We start from the raw sequence: 10,303 nt of genomic DNA, 5'->3' as shown, positions 1-10,303 counted from the left end.
GATAAAATTGTATCATCTTCTTCAAGTTACCAGCCGAACCTTACCTCTCTCCATAGCTGGGGTTTCTTCAACTTTCAAGCTTTATAGTAAGTGATTCCAAGCCCCGTTTTTAATGATCTTTACGTTTTTTTAAGTCCTGGTAGCTCGATAAAGCTTATGCTAGCAATAATTTAAGTTAGGAATCAAATTTGGAAAATACCCATAGGTTAAATTTGTGTATTTTGATGTTTTATGATGGAATATGAGGCTTTAAATTATGTTAGACAACTTGTGCTACTTGGTTTTAAGTGAAAACGAGTAAAAAGGCTTAATCGGTAAAAATACATAATAGTCATAAGTACATGTTAGTGTGTGAATTTGATGTTGTCATAGAAGGGAAAAATGATCAGTATGTCATAAAACATAAGAAAATAGGATGAAGTTTAATTTACGAGCCTTGGGGCAAAAGTGAAAATATGTGAAAGTTTAGGGGCAAAAATGTGATTTTGCCAAAGTTTGAGTAAAGGGTTGTTTTGATAAATGTTGATATTAAATAAGCTAAATTTGCTATTATAGATCAAGAAGAGCGAAATTCGAGAGTAGATCGGGGAAAAGAAAAAGTAAAGGACTAAATTGTAAACTTTAGTCACATTTTGTATCGAGGTAAGTTTACAGTAAATAAATGCAATATTCTTTTATTTTACATTATTATTGTCAATTTCCAGCATTTATATATTTATGTTATGAAAATATTTAAAGTCGAATTTAAGGTGAAGTGATAGAGGAAAAGTGTTAGAAAGCCTCGGTTGAACCCTAGGAATGTTAGGATATTAGGGTTGACAGGACAGAACAGAAATGAGCCATGTAAGTCCATATTAGAAATATGGCTTTGGAGACAGGATTGAGCCATGTAAGTCCATATTATATATGGCATTGGAGACAGGAACAATTCATGTAAGTCCATGTCAAAGACATGGCATTGGCAGGGTATTGATAGATAAGAATGACCCTAGTATCCTTAGTATTCCGAGTGGTTCAACGGGTCAGAATACGAGTTAAATTACAGTGAATTAACAGCAAAGGAAAAGTAGATTATATTTATGAAAAAGGAAAGGTCAGGTAAGAAAGAAGGTAAGGGAATAAAGAAGAAGATAGAAATTGAGAAGTAAAGAAATTTATGATGTTAGATGATATTATGCATAATTATCCATTATGTTGAATGTTGTGATTTATTTGCTTGTAAGCTTACTAAGCCTAGTGCTTAATCTCTTTATTTTCTTCTTCTTATAGTACTTATCTAGCCACTCGGGGATCGAAGGAAACGTCGGAGGCCGATCACACTATTAAAGAAATAACTCGGTATAATTAGACGTTTTGTTTTGTGTATGGCATGTATAGAAACTTAGCTACTTTTGGTATAATATGAAGAATGAATGATGTGTAAATACTTGCTAGTGATTAGCTAATAAAAATGGCCGATGATATGCATGTTTATTAATATGTATGATTGAATGGTGATTATCACATGAAAATTATGAAAATGTGAAAGTAACCTAAAAACAGATTCAAGTAACAGAAATGACGTAACTTTGAAAAATCACTAAAAATTGTAGAAACATAGTTTGAAGATGAATAATATATTAAATTAAATCTTATTATGTCTATTTTCTTATGGAATAAGAAAAACAGGTAAAGGTATTATATTATATGATATATCTGAGTTTTAGTGAAATAGGGTCAGAGCGATTTTTGGATCCCTATTTCAACTTTGGAAATTCACCATAAATTGTAAAAAACTAATTAGAAGGTTTATTTTATATGGTTATAATCCTTGTTGAGTCTAGTTTTAAGAGAAACAAACGGCTTAGTGATATGAATTTTGTACAGGAAGAAACATGGTTCGTAGCAAGAAGAGGTTAGTGCAGTCGAGTTTTGAAACAAGGGAAACTTTAACTAATAAACTGTACTAATTGGCCAAGTCAAAAATCTATGAAAAAAATTAGTAGATAGATATATGAGTCTAGTTTCAGGAAAAATTTACGGATATTAATTTTGAGTTTTGGAACTCAAGATATGAATTTTTAGGCGACTACGACGCAGAATGGCAGCACATTCCGAAAAGCTTAAACAAACAATTTAAAACTATTTAAGTGATAGATTAAGTTTAGTAATGCCTCGTGCTCGATTCTGGCAACAGTCTCGGGTAAGGAGTATTACATTCAATAGTAATCATTTTTGTCGAGAAATATTAAAAACTAATCGTATTTTGTCAACCCATGAGTTGTTTTCGAAAAATAGACTAAAGTTTTTTTCCTAAAGATAAACAAATATTTTAAAATAACTGATTTACAAGTCATCAATTGTACTAGGCCATTTTGGTGGCTAATGTAATCTCCCAGATTCGGGCCTAACGTTTAAGCCGGGTTGCGGAGGTTACATAACTAATTATGATAATTAACTCTAATATCAGTTAAATGATAATTAAGATGCTTAAAATTTTATTCAAGTAATAACTCTATTTTACATAAATAAAATTATCACAACTTTTATTTACCTCAAAATTTGTTAACTAATAATTGTAAATTATAATTATAATTATCATAATCTTTTCCCTATATTTTATGCGTATAGTTCTATTTAAGTAATAACTCCATCTTAAAATTAGCACAAATTTTTTTAACTAATAATTATAATTTAAATTATAATTATTTTTAAATGTATACTTATCACTTCTATTTAATTTCAATTTTTTTAACTAATAATTATAAATTAAATATTATAATTATTTTTAAATATAAATTTAGTAATATAATGAGAAATAAAGGATATTCTCGTCAGTTTAATTTTTTTTTCAAAATTGTAATTATATATATTCTAGACTAGAGATATAAATTATAAAAAAAAATCTGAACAAAAATGAACAGGATTAATGTATAGTTTTTGCAGTTTATAAAAAAATAGTTTTTTTTGGTGAAAAGAAACAAGATCATTTGATTACATTGAATTAAGTTGGCCAAAAATGCCATCTATTCAATTACATTAAAAATCTCTACATAGATTATCAAACACTTGCACACCTGTCTCCCTATCAAAAGTCATTTTAGCTAAGCAATCAATAATTTTGTTATTCTTCTTAAGAACATGCTTAAAAAAAGCCATTATCCTCCATGCATAAGAATTTGTTGGATTCACCCGAGCAACGTAGAACTCAGATTCACTTACGTATTGTCTTAGATAGCTAAGACGGCTTACAAACTATCAGATTAAATCACCACTCTATTATACCCTTGTATTTGGAGAAAAGTCAATTCATCTAAAATATCTCATAATTTAACATAAAAAATTGAACACTTCCCTAAATAATGGTTATAACCGAGAATCCAATTCCCATCCTGCAACACTCCTTCAATTGCAATTCTTGAACCCATGTTGACAGCGCCATCAATATTTAAAAAAAAAAACCAATTACCTATTATTAATTGTCTAGGCTCAGGTTGACTAATTGAACAATCTTTGTGAGCAAAAATATATTGTTTAGCCCATTTGTAAAATAGTTTAACAATGTCAAAAGAGCTTCAAGATACGCTTTGAAAGATGATGAAATATGTATTCTTATTATAGTGGGGATGCGAAAAAAAAATAGAAAATTGAATATTCGATATTATTTTTAAAAAGCTAATAAATATTTATTTACCAAAAAGCAAATTTGAAAATTAAGTAAATAAATGGATTCAAATTTTTTATTTTAATAAGCTAATATATTCATACTCAAAATAGAATAGTTAAATACTAGTTTGTGTTTTATGCGATGCGGTTACATATATATTAAATTTATAATATTTTTATAATATTATTTTTTATTTAAAATTTTTAATGAATTTTTCAAAAAAATAATAATAAATTAAAAAATAATATAATTACAAAATGTTTTTAAAAATATATTGGGAATTATCCATATTTATGGAAAATCAAAGATATGGGTATCAAATAATAAAAAATCAAAGATATGGGTATCAAATATTGGAAAGTCAAAGATATGGGTATCAAAATATTGGAAAGTCAAATATATGGGTATCGAGATATTGACATAATAAAATCTGAGATATTTGCAATATATGGTCCCTAATTGTAAAGTGACTTTGCAAGTTGATCCCTGAACCTCAACTATAAATAGGCATAACCATCTCTCATTCTGTATCTCAAACTTGCCATTCTCTACTTAAGGCATTGTTTTCTCTCTCTCTCTTTGTAAATTCTCACTTGTATTTTGGAGTGAAATATATTTGGTAGTGCCCGAGGACGTAGGCAAAATTTGCTGAACCTCGTTAAATTCTTGTGTTCTTTATTGTATTATTCTGCATGAATTGTGTGTGTGATTGTAGTGATTTATTGTGCTATTAAATTACGATTGAGGGATATTCTGGCTAGGAAAGACCTGGTACTTAAGCGATCCTTGTGATCCACCTCTCTTTCCTGGGAATTGAACTTAGTGTGATTTTTTAGTACAATAATTTTACTCTTTTACACGCTTCCGCACAACAATTGGTATCAGAGCTAGATTCGTACTTGGGGAATACGATCGTTCACAGCACTGTTCATGTACTGTAGTTGGGATTGAGGAGAAAAAAATGGAAAAGTCATCGTCAAAGACTACTGTGACCAATGCGAAATTTGAAGTAGAGAAATTTGATGGTACCAATAATTTTGGTATGTGGCAATGTGAGATCCTGGATGTCTTATGTCAGCAAGAGCTGGATATAGCCCTTGAAGAAAAACCTGACAAGATGGATGACAAGGAGTGGGCCAAGATCAATAGACAGGCATGTGGAACAATTCGCCTATGTTTGGCCAAAGAGCAGAAGTACTCTGTCATGAGGGAGACATCAGCGAAGAAGTTGTGGGATACACTGGAAGAAAAGTTTCTAACAAAAAGTCTTGAAAATAGGCTTTATATGAAAAAGAAACTTTATCGATTCACGTATGCACCCGGTATGTCGATGAATGACCATGTGAACTCATTCAATAAAATTTTAGCAGACTTGCTAAATTTGGATGAGAAATTTGAAGATGAAGACAAGGCATTACTGTTGTTGAATTCTCTTCCTGATGAATATGATCATCTTACCACCACATTGCTTCATGGGAAGGATACAATCATATTTGATGCAGTCTGTAGTGCGTTGTATAGATCTGAGACTCGAAAGAAAGATAAAAAAGATCACAGAGATACAACTACAAAAGTCTTAACAGTAAGAAGTCGTTTGCGCAGCAACAAATCTGGTAGAAGGAGTAAGTCCAAAGGGAGACCTGCCAAAGATGAATGTGCTTTTTGTCGTGAGAAAGGGCATTGGAAAAAGAATTGTCCTAAGTTACAAAAGGGTAAAGCTATTTCTGATGCATGTGTAGCGGAGCATGATGAGGAGTCAGACTTTAGCTTGGTTGGCTTGGCAATGGCATGTCATACAGATGAGTGAATTTTGGATTCGGGATGTACTTACCATATGTGTCCTAATAAGGACTGGTTTTCTAGTCTTAAAGAACTAGAAGGTGGAGTTGTTTTTATGGGCAATGATAGCGCTTGTAAGACAATGGGAGTAGGTACAATCCAATTGAAGAATCACGACAGCTCAATTCAAGTCTTGACAGATGTTCGCTACATACCTAGCTTGAAGAAAAATCTTATCTCATTAGGGGTCCTAGAATCTAAAGGGCTCACAATCACTTTGAGAGATGGATTACTAAAGGTAGTAGCTGGGGTATTGACGGTGATGAAAGGCACAAGAAGGAATAATATGTACTATTTAAATGGAAGTACAGTTATTGGATCAACATCAACAGCTTTTACGAAAGATATAGATTCAGAGGCTACCAGGTTATGGCATATGCGATTGGGACATGCTAGTGAAAAAGCTTTGCAGAGTTTGGCGAAGCAAGGCTTGTTGAAAGGTGCAAATTCTTACAAATTAGAATTCTGTGAACATTGTGTTCTGGGCAAGCAGACGAGGATAAAATTTGGTTCAGCAATTCACAATACAAAAGAAATTCTGGACTACGTTCACAGTGATGTGTGTGGACCTACTAAAGTGGCTTCTTTGGGAGGTATGCACTATTTTGTTACTTTTGTTGATGATTATTCAAGAAAAGTATGGGTGTATCTAATGAAAAGGAAAAATGAAGTTTTGGATGTATTTCTGAAATGGAAGAAGATGGTGGAGACCCAGGCTGGTCGAAAAGTCAAACGACTTCGATCAGACAATGGTACTGAGTACAAGAATGATCCATTTCTACAAGTATGTCACGATGAAGGTATTGTACGACACTTCACTGTTCGAGATACACCACAACAGAATGGGGTGGCAGAACGTATGAATCGGACTATACTGGAGAAAGTTCGATGTATGTTGTCCAATGCTGGATTGGGCAAAGAATTTTGGGCTGAGGCAGTTACATATGCGTGCCATCTAATTAATCGGTTGCCATCAGCTGCAATAAATGAAAAAACTCCTATGGAGAGGTGGGCTGGTAAACCTGCTATTGATTATGATTCTTTACATATTTTTGGTTCCACTGCTTATTATCATGTAAAAGAATCTAAGTTAGACCCAAGAGCAAAGAAAGCATTATTCATGGGTATAACTGGTGGAGTAAAAGGATACCGTCTCTGGTGTCCTGATACAAGGAAAATAATTTTCAGTAGAGATGTGACTTTTGATGAATCAACCATGATGAAGAACAATGATTCACAAAAGGATAACACAACCAGTGGTACTTTGCAGCAGGTGGAGCTTGAAAAGGTTAATGATGATCCAGCTAATATTGAAGGAACAAATGATAAAGAAGTTTCGACCCAAGAACTTCTACAACAACATGATTCAATTACATATAGAAGGCCAAGAAGAGAGATTCGTATGCCTGCTCGCTTTGATGATATGGTGGCCTATGCACTTCCAATTGCAGATGATGATGTTCCTTCTACTTACACAGAAGCAAGAAGTAACTCTGATAGTGTAAAGTGGAAGCAAGCTATGAATGAAGAAATGCAGTCTCTTCATAAAAATAGGACTTGGGAGTTGGTGACACTACCTAAAGGAAAGAAGGCAATTGGATGCAAATGGGTATATGCAAAGAATGAAGGATTTCCTGATAAAAATGAAGTTCGATACAAGGCTAGATTGGTAGCAAAGGGTTACGCTCAGAAAGAAGGAATAGACTACAATAAAGTATTTTCTCCAGTTGTGAAGCATTCGTCTATTCGGATTTTGCTAGCCTTGGTTGCGCAATATGATCTTGAACTAGTTCAGCTCGATGTAAAGACCGCATTTTTACACGGTGATTTGGAAGAGGAAATCTATATGACTCAGCCAGATGGATTCAAGGTTGCTGATAAAGAAAATTGGGTTTGCAAACTGACAAAGTCGCTTTATGGATTGAAACAATCTCCAAGGCAGTGGTACAAGCGATTTGATCAGTTCATGAAAGGGCAAAGGTATACAAGAAGTAAATTTGATCATTGCGTGTATTTTCAGAAGCTACAAGAAGGATTTTTCGTATACTTGCTCTTATATGTTGATGATATGTTGATAGCATCTAAGAGTAAAGTTGAAATTGAGAGATTGAAGACTCAACTCAACCTTGAGTTTGAGATGAAAGATCTAGGTGAAGCGAAGAAGATCCTTGGCATGGAAATATGTAGGGATAGAGCTCATGGCAGAGTTAGTTTATCTCAGAAGCAATATTTAAAGAAGATACTACAGAAGTTTGGCATGAACGAGCAGACTAAAGCTGTAAGTACCCCGTTGGCTTCTCATTTCAAGCTTTCTGCACAACTATCTCCTTCGACAAATACGGAACAAGAATACATGTTACAAGTTCCGTATTCTAATGCAGTAGGTAGCTTGATGTATGCAATGGTGTGTACAAGACCTGACATTTCACAGACAGTTAGTCTAGTGAGCAGGTATATGCATAATCCTGGAAAAGGACATTGGCAAGCTGTGAAATGGATTCTACGATATATTCATAAGACCATGGATATTGGATTACTGTTCAAGCAAGATACTACACTTGGTAAAGGTGTTGTTGGGTACGTTGATTCTGATTATGCCGGTGATTTGGACAAACGAAGATCAACCACTGGTTTTGTGTTTACTCTTGCTGGAGGACCAATAAGTTGGAAGTCTACACTGCAGTCTACAGTTGCGTTGTTAACCACAGAAGCTGAATACATGGCTGTAACAGAGGCTGTAAAGGAAGCTATTTGGTTACAAGGTATGGTTAAAACCTTGGGATTGGTCCAGGAGCATATTAATGTGTATTGTGATAGTCAAAGTGCTATTCATTTAGCAAAGAATCAAGTCTATCATGCACGTACAAAGCATATCGATGTACGTTTCCACTTTGTGCGGGAAATTATTGATGAGGGGAAAATTCACCTTCAGAAGATTAAGACTGCAGATAATCCCGCAGATATATGACCAAGGTGGTAACAACAATCAAGTTCGAACATTGTTTGAACTTGATCAATATTCTGCATGTTTAACAGTTGAAGAAGGCACTATCAAGTGTTGTTGACAAAGGCAGAGAGAATTGTGTGAAGATAAGATTACTCGAATCAAATCTTCAAGGTGGAGATTATTGGGAATTATCCATATTTATGGAAAATCAAAGATATGGGTATCAAATAATAGAAAGTCAAAGATATGGGTATCAAATATTGGAAAGTCAAAGATATGGGTATCAAAATATTGGAAAGTCAAAGATATGGGTATCGAGATTTTGGCATAATAAAATCTGAGATATTTGCAATATATGGTCCCTAATTGTAAAGTGACTTTGCAAGTTGATCCCTGAACCTCAACTATAAATAGGTATAACCATCTCTCATTCTGTATCTCAAACTTGCCATTCTCTACTTAAGGCATTGTTTTCTCTCTCTCTCTTTGTAAATTCTCACTTGTATTTTGGAGTGAAATATATTTGGTAGTGCCCAAGGACGTAGGCAAAATTTGCTGAACCTCGTTAAATTCTTGTGTTCTTTATTGTATTATTCTGCATGAATTGTGTGTGTGATTGTAGTGATTTATTGTGCTATTAAATTACGATTGAGGGATATTCTGGCTAGGAAAGACCTGGTACTTAAGCGATCCTTGTGATCCACCTCTCTTTCCTGGGAATTGAACTTAGTGTGATTTTTTAGTACAATAATTTTACTCTTTTACACGCTTCCGCACAACAAAATATTTAACTAATTTAGAATTTGTTATATTGCTGTTATTTAATTTTAAAAACATTTAATATTAAAATAATACAAAAATTTATCAAGGTCTGAATTTTGACATTTATATATTATAATTTAAATAATATTATTAATAATTTCTTATAGTTTATTTATTTTATATATTGTTAAATTAATTTATTTTAATGTTAAAATTGTTAATAGTCAATTTTTGTAATTTTATATTTATTTCTTCTCTACTTTAATCAAAAAATGTAATTAAATCTTATTATATTGGGAAAATATAAATTTAATTTGATAAATAATGTCTTTTTTTAATTATATTTTAAGCTTAACTATTTAATATTCATTAATTTTAATACTATAACATTAAAAGTTAATTCAATTAAGTAAAATATTAAAATAAATAAATAATTTATTTAAAATAAATTTTAAATTTAACGTATTAAAAATTATAAAGAAATATTTTAAATAAACTGCATAGAATAACTTAAAAATATAAAAAAAGTTAAAGAATAAAAAGGTAAATAAATTTAACGTATTAAAAATTATAAAGAAATATTTTAAATAAACTGTATATAAGTTCTTCAAATAGAAGATATTATGTATCAAAAAAGTTATAATGCCAACCTTAGTATTTATTTTCCCTTTTTATAACATCGTATTATATGATTGGTTTAAATAAATTAAATTTATTGTACGCAATATTGTGTGAATGCTTGAGTATATATTATTTAATTTAAGGAGTTAATTTTTTATGTTATAATAATTTGATTTTATTTTATGGTTGTTTGAATATGTATTTATATTAGTATTTTTATTGTAATAAAATTTTTGGATTTTTTTGCGAGAAATTAATTTTCTTTTCAAATTGGATCGATATTAAATCTGTCAAGGTACCAATTCAATTGGTTTGACCTATCTAACTAATTCAATTAAAAGCTTAGTTCAACTGGTTTTTAACTGGTTCAATTACTTTTTTACTCAATTCAATTGGTTCGTATCGATTTCTATTTAATCAGTTCAAAACTACTCTCCTAATCAATACTTGACCGATTGTCTATCCGCTCTGATTCAAACAACACCGTC

This window comes from Gossypium hirsutum, chromosome A09 (genome assembly GCF_007990345.1).
Source record: "Gossypium hirsutum isolate 1008001.06 chromosome A09, Gossypium_hirsutum_v2.1, whole genome shotgun sequence".
Lineage (NCBI taxonomy): Eukaryota > Viridiplantae > Streptophyta > Magnoliopsida > Malvales > Malvaceae > Gossypium > Gossypium hirsutum.
Note: the sequence above shows the minus strand (reverse complement) of the source record.